The 16,082-nt window shown below is 38.0% G+C and overlaps 2 pseudogenes; one reads left to right on the top strand and one right to left on the bottom strand.

Annotated features, from left to right (window-relative positions):
- Positions 1-8,096: 8,096 nt before the first annotated feature.
- LOC137939636 (5S ribosomal RNA) lies at positions 8,097-8,215 on the top strand (annotated as a pseudogene).
- A 1,997-nt stretch (positions 8,216-10,212) lies between these two features.
- On the bottom strand, positions 10,213-11,643 carry LOC137938254 (uncharacterized; annotated as a pseudogene).
- Positions 11,644-16,082: the final 4,439 nt, after the last annotated feature.

Genomic DNA, 16,082 nt, shown 5'->3' with positions numbered 1-16,082 from the left:
AGTCTCTTAGCCAAAAAAAGGGATCACAACTTTGAACAACTATGATGTCCCTCTTCTTTATTGCAATTCTCTACAAAAACGCAAAAGAAGAAGAAGATTAAAGGAAAGACAAAACACTCTTGATTCTTTTTCCCCTACTCTCATCGTTCTTAAGTCTCTCCTACTTTATATAACTCTTGTTTACACATTTATGACTATAAAAAATAATGTATTCATTGAATGGGCTCCTAAAATTGGTTGTAACAAACCTGACAATTAGCTGTAACTTGTAAGACATTAAGAAATTGGTTGTCACAAACCTGACGATGGGGCATGACAAATGTTGTTGTGTCAGCAACCGTTTCTGGATGGAAGCAGAAAGTGCCATTAGGCAGACATAGCCACGTGGATCAGTGGTGTCAGAATCGAACCTGACTCATCAGTCCTATCGTAATTGGACCGAGTAAGATTAGGTCCGGTTCAATCCTTACAAATTGATGTGAAATCCCTAAAAAAATTCATCTTTCAAAGACGAACGGGCTAAAAACTCCTTTCTTGTGACAAGCTAATTCTCATAGGAACAAAGTATACGACATAGCGTTGAGGCTTCCAAAAAATCATCGACGTCGACAAAGGTCCAAACACACTTCGAATGTTAAAAGCTATGCGAGAAGCTTGCTATTGCCAAACAAATTTCAAGGAGAAAAGTTTGACGTCTGGGCCGAGCAAGTGTCTTGTGTGATTGGCATTTAAGCAATCCTTGAAATTTCCAGTTGATTATTTTGATCGTTGAGCAAAGCATAAAATTTGAAACCGTTATCTACTTCGGTCGTTCCAGGTTTGGTTTCTACGATTGCCAATGTTCGAATTATCACAAGACAGCTTTCTTTTCACCTTGTTTGTACTGTTTCCATCCTCTTTGTTTTTCACAAAACTCGTATCAAAAATTCTTTTTATAGTTTCCTGGATTGTTTCAGCAGATCAGAGTTAAACGATGGACCAATCAATAGTGATTTATATGGTTGCGTAAGGGCACTGTATAATTAAGTTTCATAAGTGGCTATAAGTCGAGTGAGGGGGTAAGTGGGGGACTTGCTGCCGGCGTAAACCTGAAGAAATGTTATCCCTCTAGGAAAATTTACTCCACCTGAGAGCTCATTTTTTCTCTGCTGGAGGTTGTGGAAAATGACGAGACCTTCAGGGCACTTGTTGTTCCCGACTAACCCTGCCTGCATCGCTACCTCAAGATGTCCACGTTCATTCAAGCCTTTACGCTTTTCCACATTACAAGGCACTAAGGATGCACTCCGCAATGACGAACATTTTGCAGAGAGAATCATCAGTCTCCTCCAACACAACAATTGGCAGCTTCTCATGACCTCCTCAGACATTCCAAGAAAGTTAAACCCGGAAATGATACAATGTGTCCTTCGCCAAAAATAGGTAAATGACCCGAAACTCCTCTTGAGTTTCTTCCACTGGTCCCAGTCTCAAATGGGTCTCCCGCAAACATTAACTTCTTTTTCAACACTTGCTGTAAATCTATGTAACGCCTGTTTGTTTGGTCCGGTAAATGGTATCTTAGAGCAAATGATTGCCACCCACTTGAACAATTCACATGTGGATGCCATTGCGAACTCAATCTTATATAGCTATAAAGACTGTAAAGAATCCAACCCTCTTGTGTTTGATATTGATAGATACATACAAGAAAATTGGTATGCTGGAAGAAGCTACAAACTCAGTGCTGTAATGGGAAAGAAGGACTCACACCAAGTATAAGGTGTTTAAACTCTCTTCGGGTGCACTAGACCCACTCTCCCCATCACTAGCATCTCTACATTGCACTGTGGCCTCTGGTAGGTCATCCAATCTAACAAAGTCGGACTCCTGAGGAGCTGCTTCAGCAACTATATTGGACTTGTCCTTGTATACAATCTTCTCATTGAAGATCATATTCTTGCATCTTATAATCTTTCGGCTCTTATACCAGTTTTTAGGAAAAAATCGTCAATGACAACAAGACAAGTAACAAGTAATCATGCACGACACAATATTTTATGTGGTTCGGCAAATTGCTTACGTCCATTGGAGCTGTATAGGATTTTATAGATCAGTTGATGAATCACAATACAATATGTTTCTCACACCAGAAATACAACCCGAGAGAGTCTTCTCTCTATTTCGTCTCAATGAGTTTCGGTGAGACCGAAACTTCTCCCCGCTTCATCTTCTTGGAGCACTCACAGGCACCGATACAAAATCCCAAGGGAGTTCTGTAAACCTCTCAGTTCCAGTAAGTCCTAGACTCTGTTCTTTCGACTACAGTGTCGAATAGCAGCACCGGTAATGGCGACATCAACGACAACGAACGGTAACTCCTGCAACAGCGAAGGCAACATCGTCGTTCTTCTCGAGTCTCTCTTTATGCTGAGAGACTCTGTTTCGTACTCTATTTCTACTTCAGAAATAGAGTTGAAGTCCCACCCTACAGCACCGGCAACGGCGATGCCAGCAGCATCACACAGCAGCTCCGTCATCGGCATCCAGCCAACAGAGTGCATGTTAAATCTTGCCTTTTCTATACTTTTTTGCCACTTTCCAGTTTCCACCCCAACTCGCAAGTCGCCACGCAATTCATGAAAGAGCACATGCAGTTTGCCAACAATGAGGTGACTTGCCATTTCCGGTCGACCGCCCAAAGTGCGTAACAGACCTACCTTGTTCCCGCCAAAAATCTTTTCAAAATGTATTCTATGTGCGCTCGCCCCCTCTTTGTCTAAGCAAACGAGAAATCACAAAAAATAAAACAAATTATGATTATTCTCAATAGTGAACAAACAATGAAATACGAGACTCTCTACGCGTAACGTCCCTGTTTCGGCAATAGAGACGAAGTCTTTCGGTTGAGGGACTCTGTTCGTACACCGTCTCTGTTTCAGCAACAGAGTCATGTGCAGTGGACTAGACTCCATAGTCCTCAACAAAGACATCTCACTTGAAATTTTTTAACGTCTACCCAAGAAATGACGGCTCAAGTGTGAAGCTATTTTAAAGAAATGACATAATATGATCAAGAAAGTTAGCTTCTTTCACTGCCAAATCAATTGACTTCGGTTTAGTTTATCTCAAATACTACGACTATGGCTTCATACGTGAATGTATGTTTTGTCGCTAGGACGACAAAGGAGCATTCACGCTCCAAGACTCCCTCATCTTCCCTTCACATCAGAACATCAAGAATATGGGTTCATGAATTGGGGTCATCTTCTAGTGCAAGAAAATCCAAACTAATCTCAAGCTCAGTTACTATCTCTACAATCACATTACCAAGTATCTCATGACTCTTCCTCCACTCCCTCCTTTCAGAATGGCCCATGACCCCTTTGATAGTTGTTTCCCTTTTTTAGGTTTAACCTATTATTAGGTAATTTCCCATAGATGTAAGGATAGTGAGCCTGAGTTTGGATTATAAGTTAAATGGGATTTGGTCTAGAAATAAGCCTGAGTTTTCTCCATCAACAGGTTTCTCTGCAAATATCTGGAATTTTGTCTATCATGACTGAAGGTATGCATCTTGGGTTTCCGATTTTCTTTTTATGAATTTTATATTGCTTTAGAAATTATGATTTTCATTTGGAATCTCTCATCTTGATTACAATTCCATTATTTATTTATTTTTTTAAAATGTTGTCTATGTTTTTATTCTGCCGTAAAAAAAATTAAAATTTGTTGTTTTAGAGTAGAGGAGGATGTAGCCTTACAATGAGGCCTTATGAGCCCCACGCTTCTTCGATCGCCAGTGGTGGCAAGTGCGACTGTCAATACATTGTGTGCCTATTGGATCTCAATCACGTTGGCACTCCCTGGCTAGATAGCGTCCAAGAGAGGGAATCACGTTCTAATGGAAGCCTGTGTACACCGACGTACGTGTTGCACTCGTCGGACGCACACCAGCGACAATAGCACCAGAGGAAGGAGACGGCGGCGTGGGGATGGTGAGTAGAGTCCCGAACAGACGAGACGCCTGGCAATGAGCAGCCTAGAGCTGCACGAGCGAACATAGCAAAAACTTGTGCTTTGTGCCTCAGTGTTCCGTGCTCTCATTGGAGCACAGCCAAGGCCTAGAGCATGACATTGTGCTCGCCGACTGTCCCGGACCACTATACGTGCAAGAGCACCAAACGTGCTCATGGTCCATCCAAGCCCAATGTTATCATTGGATACATTTAATTCATATATAAATAACAAGAAAAATAGAATATTTTAGTTTTCATTCTTTTTCATTTTAGTACATATGGATTAAATAATTGGAAATGCATATATGAATGTTTAATATGCATGTGTTAGTTAATTTTTATCTGTATACAAATTTATTTTGTTTTTATGCATACTTAATCTTCTATGCATATTATGATTGACCTAAATATAAGAAATTAATAATTGGCATAAATTTTAGTCAATTATTTTGATGTAATATTTTGGTTTACATTTAATTAAGTAATAACCACAACATTCTTAATTATGAAAAATGTCTAGTGACATTAAGTTTAGTCACATAAAGTTAATGACATACAAACTTGAGAATAACCATGGAAAGCTTATAATTTAACCTCACGTAGTAATTGTTATATTTAAGTGATTAATTTGGATTGGATAGAAACATTTAAAACAATTGGTTAGTCGCCCACAACTATAGAAAATTCCTTTAGAGATAAATTTATGATGCCATTATAAAGTGATATAAATTGTTTATGTGTTATAATCTAAGCCTAATCACAAGTTGATTTATTTGTTTGAATTTATTTACGTGGGTAAATATTCAATTTATTGTTCCATTGCATGTTTTAGTATGCATTAATGTTTATTTTGTTATTCTTCAAACTTTATATGTTCCGAATTTTGATTCCTCCAATATTATTCCTTTGAATGGTAATAATTAAGCTCTTTGTTGGTCATTTCTTCTATTAAATAGCACTGACATATATGACTCTTTCATTAGCAAAGTCATCACATTTTCTCTTGGTTGGTCATATATGACTCTTTCATATCAGCTCTTCATCTCATGTTCTATTTCTTTTTTATAAGATTAACGTATTAGACTCTAGTTGATAAAGTACTGACACGTTTTTGGTTATTCAATTTGTTGTTCTTTATGAAATCCTCTGGTAATGTCATGAGTTAAATTAGTTCATGTTATGAAGTTATAATTGGATATCTTATTTTTATACTATGTTTTCTTTGAGTCATTAATAATATTAGGCATAGGAATTGATTCTTAAAATATTAAGAGAGAAAACAATTAATTGAATGTATAATGAGTACATTGTTTCTCTATTTATAATAGAGAAAAATCACATAATAAAAATAAAATTAAACCTACCCATGTTCCACTTACAACTTGAATAAAACTCCAAATACGAAACAAAGTAGATCACTATTACAAAAAGTTGATAGAATCAAAAGATTTCTTATGTAAGATTCTTTCCCATGAGACTCAAATAAGATTTTTTCATACTAATTCTTCCACCATGAGACTCCTTTACCATGAAAATCATATTAGACTCTTCCATATTTGCTTCTTCAACATTCCTCTCAAATTGGAGTTCCTAACCTTCGCATGAAAAGAAATTTTCATCTCTATCCTCCTCCTTACTTAGATGTTCTTTATTTCTAAAAAAAATTTTACCTCCACTACTTCTCAACACCTCTTCTTTTGAACTTCTCCTTCTACTTCTCTCCATTAAGTGACCCTTTCCTTTTAAAGAGGCCCAAATTGTACATAGAAAATATTAGAGAAGAAAGCATCACTCTAGCCAAACGATAAAACTCCATATTCCTTTCAAAATGGTATATGTTTGAAAAAAGACTCCTTTCAATTTCGAAGGCAGACATGCCTAATTTTAGTGCATGAAAAAAAGAAAGAGTATTCACAATTTTAATGGTAGCTCACAAAATATACTACTTTGGTGAGTAAAAAAACTTAACTCACTCTGACTGTTGGGTGCACTCTTGTTCTATGTAGGAAATATAGCCAGTGCTCTGAAGTGATAAAAAAAATACAAGAAATTTCATTACCTACTTCAAAATTCTAGAATTTCTAGAGGACTAACAAAAGTGACCATTGTTTTATACCAAGAAGGTGACAAAAGAAGTAGAATGATAACAAAAAATTAACCAGAATAGTAACTAACCAATGGAGCACAAAATTGACTAAAAAAGTTGACCACAAAAGTTTGACTAAACAATTGACCCAAAAAAATTACTAGAATTTTAATAATAAATTAAATACAATGGAGATATACCTTGGAGAAAGGGGGAATGCACCATGGAGTTTAACTAGAAAATTATTTGGAGTTAATTGCAGTATCATATTCATATGGCCTTCGAGCAAAACAATCTTTCCTCATGGACACTCTTAGAATCCCAACATATGGCCTAACTTACTATGATGAAAGAAGGCTAGTTTGCCTCCCAAATGAAGAAGAAATAACTTAAAAGAACAAAAAAAAAAGCTTTGAAAATAAGGGAAACTTCTTTGCACAAAATGAAGATGGTTTACACTTGTGGTTACAAAGCCTACTTATATGCAAACTAGGGATAAGAATCCTTATCCCTTCATCTTACATGGATCAGTATGATCTTCCCACCTAAGTACGAGGTTTACCCCTTTATTTAAATTCAAACTGGGCATTATCACAAATGACTAAATAAGCTCATAAAATATAATTCAAGAGCATTTGAATCGATCCGAGTTAAAATTTAAATTTTAAACGAGATAAAGAAATTGATAGCCAGCCTCTACAGCTTGAATGCATGTGTGCCACTCACCTACACACGTGCCTTGCCTATGTGGCTCACCCACGCACCTCACCTATATCCTCATCCACGCCTGGGTGGGGGGCAAGGGTTGGGTCGGGATTAATTAAATAACACATTTAATGTAATACATAACTATCTTGATCATAGCTAAAACTAATTAATTAATGACATTATGTATTTATTAATCATATAATTACTGATTAAGTAAGAAATAATTAAATACCCGATGATTTATGCTAATTAATCGGCCAAGTGACCTATTTAATGTAATAAATAATCAATTATTTAATCAAAAAAGTAGTAATAACTTACTTATCTAATTAATTAAACACATTCAAGTTATATAATTAGGATGGGTAACTTCCTAAGAAGTCTTCGTGTTGCACCCCTTTTTGCCCTATTTTCCACTGCCACCAGCTAATTTCTCCATCGTATTGTTGCGTTTAGGGGGTGACAAAACACATTTGTATATATAGTTTATTTTCTTTTTTAATGGTTTGAAACTTTTGGGTAGAAGAGAAGAGGGGAAAAATGAAAAAAAGTATGATTTTGTTTAGTTTTTCTTTATTAATGCAGTTCGCTACACTTTCGACACGGACGATCAATGTTTTATTCTTTAACCCAACAAAATGGCACTCCTTTTATATTTTTTATATCTCGATTTTTGCGTAAGATTATAATTTTTATTTTATTTTATGTAGGGAATGTGGAAAAGACCGACAGAACACGAGGGGGTATAGTGAAGCCGGAGAAGGGATTGGTAGCATGGAGAGGGTAACACAAAAGAGTGCGAACATACTGGCACCATGCACCAGATCCCATCAGACCTCAGAAGTTAAGTGCGCTTGGATGAAACTAGACCTAGGATGGTTGACCTCCTAGGCAGTCCACGTGTAGCACCCGTTTTTTTCCCATTTTTCTTTCGCCACTAGCTAATTTCTCCCTCGTAATGCTACGGTTAGGGGCGGCAAAACATATTTGTATATATAGTTTGTTTTCTTTTTTAACGATTCAAAACGTTTGGGTAGAAGAGATGAGGGGGAGAAAAGAAAAAAAGTACTATTTTGTTTTGGTTTCCGTTATTAATGTAGTTTTGTTTAGTTTCAACACGAACGATGAATGTTTTATTCTTTAAGCCAACGACATAACGCTTTTAATTTTTTATGTCCTGACTTTTGCTGAAGATTTTAATTTTTTATTATATTTTATGTAGGGACTGTGGAAAAGACCGAAAAAATACGGGGGGAGGGGGAAGCTAAGGATGGGATTGGTAGGCTGGAGAGGGAAACACAAACGGGTGCGATCATACCAACACTAATGCACTGAATCCCATCAAAAATCCGGAGTTAAACGTGTTTTGGAGACTGCAGTACTTGGATGGGTGACCTCCTAAGAAGTCCTCTTGTTGCACCTATTTTTACCCTTTTTTCCTTTGCCACCTGCTAATTTCTCCCTCGTAATGCTGCGGTTAGGGGCAACAAAACGTATTTTTATATATAGTTTGTTTTCTTTTTTAACGGTTCGAAATGTTTGGGTAGAAGAGATTAGGGAAAAAACTATGATTTTGTTTTTTTTTCCATTATTATTATAGTTCGGTTAAGATTTGACACTGCTGAAAAACGTTTTATTTCTTTAATCCAATCACATAGCGCTCCTTTTCAATTTTTTATATCTCGATTTTTTCTTAAGATTTTAATTTTTTATTTTATTTTATGGAAAGAATGTGGAAAAGACCGACAGAACACAGGGGAAGAGGGTAGCCAGGGAAGGGATTGGTAGGATGGACAGGGTAACACAAACGGGTGCGATCAATAAAATTTGGCATTTTGATAAATGTGGTAGAAAGAAAAAAATTTGAGTATATAAGCAAGCTAAATTTTTTTTGCAATTTTAGTTAATGTAATAAGAATCAATTTCTATTCTCTTTTTCCAATGAACTAACCCATCAACTCATAAAATAGTTTTCAGACATGAAAAAGATTGAATTTTCAGCATATATGATGTTAATGCTGAGTAATTTCAGATCACCTTTGTGCTCACTCTAGGAAAACAACACACAAAGTAATTGACTTCAGTTCTAATAGGAGATGTTAGTCAACTCACGTAGATGATGAACTTCAGCCGCATTACTCAGTTCATCACCTGACATCGTTAGTGGAGCACCAGCGCATGATTCTTGTTGATGAATCAAAAGAACCCAAAAATAATCTCTACAGTTTAATTTCGAGAATTCAGATTCCGCAGTATATTGAGAATCATTTGGATGAAGCGGGCAAGATGCCTCGAACCCTCGTCGAATTTTTTCTTTTTAGTCTCTCTTCTGGACTCTTCCCTCTCTCGGTCTAATTCTTCACTCGTCACTTCTTCCTCCGAAATTTTTTTCCTCCCTCTCGTCCTCCTTCTCCTTCTCCCTTCTCCCTCTCATTGTGAACGTCCTCTCGGCCTCCCACTCCCTTCTCCCTGTAGCTATTCTCTCTTCGCCCAAAATACCTCCCGATTTCGTTTGATTTCCCCCATTTCAATTTTGATTTTCTTTGCTTTTTGACATTTCAGCGTAAATTTCTTCAATTCTACTTCAATTCGGCTTCGATTTCACCCTTCGACTACGGTTTTCACCAAATTTAAGAAGGTATGCCTATACCCTAACTTTGTTTATTATTTTAGTGTTGTATTTGATTTAATTTTAAATTTTGTGCATAATGTGTATTAATTGTTGCTTAATTGTGGGATTTAGGGTTGGGGTTTATGGTTCAATTTTTTCTTCGTAGGGTTTAATTTCGGGATTAGGGTTAGGGTTTATTGTATTTTTAGGGTTTAGGTTTTTTTTTAAATTTTTTTGGGGTTCTCAGTTTTTGGGTTTTAGGGCTTTTAGGGTTTTTAAAGTTAGGTTTTAGGGTTTAGGTTCTGGTTCTAGAATTAGGCTTTAGGGTCAACAGGGTTTAGGGTTGGGGTGTTGAGTCCAGTTCAAACAATGCTGAGTCACCTACACAGGCGTCCATAAGCCAACGAAACCCGACCCCCCATCACTGCGGGGTACAATTTGTAATGACTGTGAAATCATATGGGGCTCTACCAGGGATGTTCTGTGAATTTTGACTTGATATGTGTCTTTTTGCACTGTTTAGTTTATCTACAATGGAAATAGTTTGGTTAATCTTGAAATGTTTTAGAATGTTGTTAAAAATTTTTGAAGTGATGTAGAATGATTTTGCCATGTCGAGAGGAGATTTAGGTGTTTGTATTTTATTTTTTGTGGTTTGATGAGGACCATCTCAGATTTAGATTACAAATGGTTGTAAGAAGACCATAAATTGCTCGATATTATAACATTTGGATCTTCGAAGAAAACAACAAAATGCTCGATCTCTTGGTCGAACAGGTGAATATTGGGAATAGGTTGCCCAACAGGGTTTAGAAGCATGAGGTATATATGGATGGTCGCCCGAACGTCCCAACCACAATACCCCTGGACTTAGCTTCCCTTGCATTCAATATTTATTTTTTTTGAGCTTCTTTCATCCCATTGAGATCATATTCTTCCAAGAAGAAAACTTTGAGATATGGATCATATCGAAATGCCCTAATATGGGGGTTTGCTATCATAAATGCCTCTAGATGGAATCTACCATCTGCAACAAATACAACAACATCAACTGCAACACTATTAGGACATGTAGTAGATGCACTTCCGCTGAAGACAAAGGTTTAGACTGTGGAACAATGATATCAATACTAGAGTCAGCTAAAACAGATTTAACGGCTCTCACAACTGCTGAGAATTGGATGGTTCATGCCACTACAATCTTTTTGTCACAAAATAACGCTTTAATTGTATTAATGATATGGTCTACCTCAATTTTTATTTCAATGAAAACATATAAAGCAGGGATATTGGTGTAATCTGTTGGAACTAAACAGCTATGCCCGTAATGGATCAAAAGATCCAGAAAAATCATCCACACAACAGCATACCCCATATGTGACGCCAACTAGAATAATGCACACAAAAGCAAAGGTTTCAAAAATGTCGGAAAGAAAAAGTGACTACATGAGGAGACCATCGACGAATTGAAGGGCGACCCTTTTGGTGCTGGAAGATACAATTCGCCATATTGATTTATGAATTTCAAAGTTATAATTTGAGGGGAGTAGGGAAACTGCAGTATCGAGGGAAGGATTGTTAAGAATCGAATCAGGGACTTGATTTCTGAAGAAACAAACGCTTAGGAGGGGGTCTCGGGTTTTTGGAGGAAAGAACAGTGTTGGGTTCTATCTGATTAGCAAGCTATGTGAAAGAATATTTCCAAGAAAGTCATGATAGTTATCATTGGCAGACTCACCTTTTCCAGAGAAAACAATGAGAAGCGAATTGGAACAAACAAAATACTTGAAGAGTAAAAAATACAGCATGAACCAATATGCTTTACTTACAGAACTTAGAATTCTTCTATAACACCTTTACTTCACAAAATTTCTATAAAACGTGTCCTATGTATGCAAAATTTGGTTTTAATGGGGAAAGGAGGAATTTTGGGTTTTAATGGGGAAAGGAAGAATTTTTTATTTTAAAGGATGGGCTGGCATGGTGCTATATGGACAAGTTTTACTAACGTGGGAAGTTGACGAATCGCATGAGGATTCCAAAGGTTGAAATCAGATAATTTAGGAAATAAGTTTAAAAAGTCATTATTTAGGTAAATAAAAATTTTAAATCCAATATTCGAGTACAATTCCTTGAAATATAATAAAAATAATAATAATTTTCCACAAAATCCTTCTTATTACATGAGTTGCTAAGTGGGTGTAATTAGATTGGACAACAACAACCTTCATGTAGGGCATATTGAGTGAGAATTTCTTAAAACCACTAAAATTTCAAATTTTGATCAATTCAATTTCTATAATTTTTGTGAGAAAATTTTACTTTTGTGCAATGGTACCCCACCTATAAAGTAATATTTAATTAATCTATCTAATAATTACATAAAAATTTTAAAGCTACAACAATTCAAAGTAATATTTAATGAATTTCTTCTTTTGACTGTTGAAGATTAAAATATAATTTTAGTTATTGAGATTTATGTTTCAATTGCATAATTCTAAACTCTTTTCAATCGATCCTTTAACTTTTTCTCCATAGCACAACAAGGTTTATCAATAGATGACAAAAATTCAAAATACTGGCGCTAGTACTACATCATGACTTAAAAACTGTCAACTATGAAATCTCCAACAAGCGAAATATCAAGGAAGGAAAGTAGAGCTCCATGTTTAGCAAGTATTACGTAAAAGGAAACTCTAGGGAAACAAGGATTCCAAATTAGACTAGAACAGGTAGCCTCTTTGGTTTATATATAACTGAGGTAGGACTTGCTCTCTTCTGCCTTGTAGAATTGCCGGATCATACCATCCTCCTTTAGTCCACGTTTTCCATCTTTGTTGTCGGATCTTGCTCTATTCTTGCTTCTTGGGGATCGACCTACTACTCTTATATTGTTTTAATGGAGGTCTGCTTGCCTGAAAACTGGTAGGGAAATATCGTCAATGACAACAAGACAAGTAACAAGTAATCATACACGACACAATATTTTACGTGGTTCTGCAAATGGCCTACATCCATGGGAGATGTAGAAGATTTTATAGAGAAGTCGAAGAATCACAATACAGTCTGTTTCTCACACTAGAAATACAACCCGAGAGAGTCTTCTCTCTATTTCGTCTCAACGACTTTTGGCGAGACCGAAACTTCTCCCCGCTTCGTCTTCTTGGGACACACATAGGCACTGATACGAAATCCCGAAGGAGTTCCATAAACCTCTTTGTTCCGGTAAGTCCCAGACTCTGTTCTTCTGACAGCATTGTCGAACAGCTGCACCGGTACCGGCGATGGCAATGGCAACAAACAGTTACTCCTGCTACAACGACTACTACATCGTCGTTCTTTTCGAGTCTCTCTTTCGTACTTTGTTTCTATTTCATAAACAGAATCGAAGTCCTGTTGTACAGCACCAGCAGATGCGATGGCAGTGGCGTCGTACTGCAACTCCGACAATGGTGACGGCAACGGCGTCAAGCCTCTAACCATTCTTTCTCCTGACCACGACGCCGCCTAAAGGTCTCCCAAAAACCCCTATCTATTTTTCCGTGAGCTCCTCTCTAGTTCTTGGTTTTTCACCCTGAACCTGTTCAAAAACCCTAAGGGTTTTTATTTCCCAAACAGAGTCATAGTTTCCTCCTGAGACTCTCTATGCGTAACGTCTCTGTTTCGGCAACATAGATGAAGTCTTCATGCCGAGGGACTCTATTCGCACACCATCTCTGATTCGGAAACAGAGTCGTGTGCAGTGGACCAGGCTCCACAGTCCACAACAATTCTCCCACTTGGAGACTTATACATCAAATGGATCGCCCTCTTCCTCAAACATGATATCCTCCACCTCTGCAACTCATTGCCTCTATCTTCATATTAGAAGACCAACTGATGCTGCGCACAACTTCAATTTCTTAGTAGTAAAACCCTTTGTCGACATATCAATAGGGTTCTTCCCTAGTGCAGGTTTTGTCAACTCCCATGTCTGATTCCCTAACAAGGAATCCATCTAATCCTTCATGGCCAGCTCCCACTTGCTAGAATATTCACCTTGCAAGGTTTCTTCGTACATCTGTGGTTCTCCACCATCTGTCAACAAAATATAATTCAAAGTAGGTGAGAAACGTTGTGGAGGACAATTAGTCCTTACTGATTTGTGAACTGCAGCTACAGGAGTGGACAACTTTGAATTTGACTATAGAATAATAGGAGTGGGAGCACTGGACCCACTCTCCTCGTCACTTGCATCTCTGCACTACACTGTAGCCTCTGGTAGGCCATCCAGTCTGACAAAGTCAGACTCCTGAGGAGTTGCTTCAGCAACTGTATTGGACTCGTCCTTGTACACAATCTTCTCATTGAAGATCACATTCTTACTTCTTATAATCTTCCGGCTCTGATACCAATTGTTAGGAAAAAAATCGTTGATGACAACAAGACAAGTAACAAGTAATCATGCACAACACAATATTTTACGTGGTTCAAAAAATTGCCTACGTCCGCGGGAGCTTTAGAGGATTTTATAGATCAGTTGAAGAATCACAATACAAATTGTTTCTCACAACAGAAATACAACCCGAGAGAGTCTTCTCTCTTTGTCGTCTCAACGAGTTTCGGCGAGACCAAAACCTCTCCCCGCTTTGTCTTCCTAGTGCACACATAGGTACCGATACAAAATCCCGAGGGAGTACCGTAAACCTCTTTGTTCCGGTAACTCCCAGACTTTGATCTTCCGACAGCAACATCGAACAGCAGCACCAGTAACGGCAACTGCAACAAATAGTAACTCCAACAATGATGATGGCAACATCGTCGTTCTTCTTGAGTCTCTTTTCTGCCAAGAGATTCTGTTTCACACTCTATTTCTATTTCGGAAATAGAGTCGAAGTCCTGCCCTATAACACCAGCAACGGCGACGATAGTAGCATCGTACAACAGCTCCGACAACGGTGTCGAGCCAATAGAGTGCCAGTTAAATCTTGCCTTTTCTATACTTTTTTTCAACTTTCCAGTTTCCACCCCCACTCGCAAGTCTCCACATAATTCATGAAAGAGCACACACGGTTTGCCAACAGTGAGGAGACCTGTCATTTCCGATCAACCGCCCAAAGTGCATAATAGACGTACCTTTTTCCCGTCGAAAATCTTTTCACAATGTATACTATGTGCCCTCGTCCCCTCTTTGTCTAAGCAAACGAGAGATCACAAAAAATACGACAAATTATGATTGTTCTCAATAGTGAACAAACAATGAAATGCAAGACTCTCTACGCGCAATGTCCTTGTTTTGGCAATAGAGACGAAGTCTTCCTGCGAGGGACTCTGTTCACACACCGTCACTGTTTCGACAACAGAGTCGTGTGCAATGGACCAGGCTCCACAGTCCTCAACAAAGACATCTCACTTGAAATTCTTTCACATTTTCCCAAGAAATGACAGCTCAAGTGTGAAGCTATTTTAGAGAAATGGCAGAATATGATCAAGAAAGTTAGCTTCTTTCACTGCCAAATCAATTGACATCGGTTTTGTCTATTGAAAATACTACGACTATGGCTTCATAAGTGAATGTATGTTTTGTCGCTTGGACGACAAAGGAGCACTCACGCTCCAAGACTCCCTCATCTTCCCTTCACATCACAACATCAAGAATATGGGTTCATGCAATGGGGTCATCTTCTAATGCAAGAAAATCCACACTAATCTCAAGCTCAGTTACCATCTCTACAATCCCATTACCAAGCATCTCATGACTCTTCCTCCACTTCCTCCTTTCAGAATGGCTCATGACTCCTTTGATAGTTGTTTCCCTTTTTTAGGTTTAACCCATTATTAGGTAGTTTCCCATAGATAAAAGGATAGTGAGCCTGAGTTTGGATTGTACGTTAAATGAGATTTGGACAAGAAATAAGCCTGAGTTTTATCCATCAACGGGAGTTTGGATAAACAAGACGTTCCTCTGCAAATTTCTGGAATTTTGTCTACCATGATTGAAGGTATGCATCTTGGGTTTCCGATTTTCTTTTTATGAATTTTATATTGTTTTAGAAATTCTGATTTACATTTGGAATCTCTTGTCTTGATTAAAATTCCGTTATTTTTTTGTTAAATGTTGTCCATGTTTTTATTCTGCCATAAAAAAATAAAAATTTACGTGTCATTTTCGAGTACAGGAGGATGTAGACTTATGATGAGGCCTTATGAGCCCCGCACTTCTTCTATAGCCAGTGGTGGCACGTGCGACTGACGATACGTTGTGTGCCTAGCGAATCTCAATCACACTGGCGCTCCCCGGCTAGACAGCATCTAGGAGAGGCAGTGATGTTTCTGAACAACGTCCCCGGCCAGACAAGATGACTACACTGTGCACCAAAGTAGGTTTGGCTTAGTGCGCTGGAGGTGACAACATGTTAGTGGGAACAGATGCGCCCGTGGGAAGAAAATGCCCATAGCCAGCCATCAACTGTCGTTCGGGTCTCCAGAGGGGAACATCAATGTGGGGAGACGAACGACCGGGCTCGTTGTGTGCATTGGTGTCGAATCATCAAAATTTTGTGTGTATTTTCTTCCTGACTCCCGGTTGGTCCCGTTCCTCACTTCCAGTCGCCAGGAGACCAGCATTGCGCACAACTGATTCTTGGTCGAGAGACGTTGCTTTGGTGGGTGGCAATGAACACCAGACATTACATCGAAG

This window comes from Aristolochia californica, unplaced genomic scaffold, assembly GCF_029961685.1.
Source record: "Aristolochia californica isolate CCGP_79_NKW_82.1479 unplaced genomic scaffold, dmAriCali1.0.hap1 SCAF_8, whole genome shotgun sequence".
NCBI lineage: Eukaryota > Viridiplantae > Streptophyta > Magnoliopsida > Piperales > Aristolochiaceae > Aristolochia > Aristolochia californica.
Note: the sequence above shows the minus strand (reverse complement) of the source record. Positions and strands in the feature narration are given on the sequence as shown.